This window comes from Panthera pardus, unplaced genomic scaffold (genome assembly GCF_024362965.1).
Source record: "Panthera pardus isolate Hobbes unplaced genomic scaffold, ASM2436296v1 HiC_scaffold_6, whole genome shotgun sequence".
Lineage (NCBI taxonomy): Eukaryota > Metazoa > Chordata > Mammalia > Carnivora > Felidae > Panthera > Panthera pardus.
Window position 1 is genome coordinate 59,204,376 of NW_026526991.1, and position 1,822 is coordinate 59,206,197.

The following is a 1,822-nucleotide window of genomic DNA, read 5'->3' on the forward strand; positions in this document are numbered from 1 at the left end:
AAATATCACTAGCAGTGATACCATCCTACATATGACCTGTGTTTTTCATTCCATCATCTTCAGTTATGTCCTTGCTTGAAGTTAAATTGTTCCTCTAAAGACCTCTTTTTTTTTTGAGACTTCAAAGTGGAGCATAGGGTGATCTCTAACAAGGAATAAAGTGAAACCAGTCATACTCTAGGCTTCTTTGTGTCTTCTTTAGGATCTCTACTCCATCATACCTCGTCAGTTATTGGTGGGGATGGGAGGGGAAGAAAGGCCCAGAAACTTCTAAGGAGGAGGCGTATAATGCCTACTGTTCCAGGTGCTCATTTCTTTAACCAACCACATCATAAAAATCAGAAAGAAAGAAACCGCAATGAACAAAGGAAAAGGAAAAAACAACAGCTTTGTTCTCCCCAGGCTCTTCTTTCTCCTCTTCCTTCTCAGGGTGTATGTGTGTGTGGAGGGGGGGGGGGCACATCCGGGGCCCAGGGCTGGGTCCTAGGCAGGTTTGCCGGGCAGACAACTGAGTTTCACTTCCTGTCAACCCCAGAGCTGAGGCAAGACATCAGGGGGCATGGTGGGGGTGGGGGTGGGGGGGTTGTGCTGGGTAGTCAACTGGGGCCACTTTAGGATTCCATTCATTGAGCAGCCTACTACCACTAGTTCTAGTTCTCAGGTAGTCAAGACCAATACATCCCTCTAGTTTTTAAAGGCTTCCCGCATTCTCACCTCTAATAATCATCAGTAACAAGGCTAAGGACAGGATGCTGATCCTGTGAGGCTGAAGCACAATTGTTGAAAGAGAGCAGGGGTTAAGGATGGCAGCGTTACAACACCTGCAATGTTGTGTACTGAATGCAAATCAATTTTTAAAGGAGTCTCTTTGAGACCTTCTGAGTTGGGCCTCTGGTGGAAGTCAGGAAGGTGGAACATAGACTAGAAGACAAGCTGAGACCTGAGAAAACTTCAAAAGTTTCATGTCAACCCTTTAGGAAGTTCCTAGTCCGTCATTGCTCTCACTTTTTTTTTCTTTTCTCACCTTTTTTGTTTTTTCAGTAGGCATACAGCCTAGTGTTGGAGATCGTAATATTTGCCCCTCTCTACGGGTTCCAGAGGTACAGTTGGACATGAACCTAAACCAAAATGGGGGATTTGGAGGAAGGTAAAAGAGTCCATAAGGAAAGAGCAGCGTGGAGAGGGCAGAGCCAACACCTGAGGAGAGGAACCTGCAGTCGGTCCCTCCCAGGCTGCGGGGGAAACGAGTTTAGCAGGATTTAGCCCTCAAGGATCAACGGCTGCTGCAAAGAGCGGGGGAGGGAAAACATTTGGGTACATCTAAAGAGTAGGGAGGCAAGGGGCAGGGCAGGACTGCAAAGGGAGTGACCGTACAAGCCCGGACCATTGGCGAGTTGCCCGGGGCTTTGGATCCTCAGTGCCCAGACCTACACGAGGTTAATTAGAATATTAAGTGGCTCCGCCCAGAAGCCTTCACCCTGCCCTCCGACCCTGGGGCCCAGCCTAAGGAGGCTCCCGGGGTCGAAGGCCAGAGCAAACTTGGGCCATCGTCTTTTCGCCGCCCGAATCCTCCGGGCCGCCCCAGGGGCAGGGCCAGCCAGGGCTGCCCGCCCAACCCGGCCCGCCGCCTCCTCGGTCGTGGAATTCGCCGGCAACCCTTAAGCTGCGGGGACAGGTGACCGGACAGCAGCACCCCCTGCCTTGCACGCCCCTTTCGCGGGTCTGACCCGAGGGTTGAGCTGGGTAGCCGAGGGCAATCGACACGCGATTTCGACCTCTCCACCTTCTAAGAGAGGGTCAGTTGGGGGTCTTCCATTCGTCC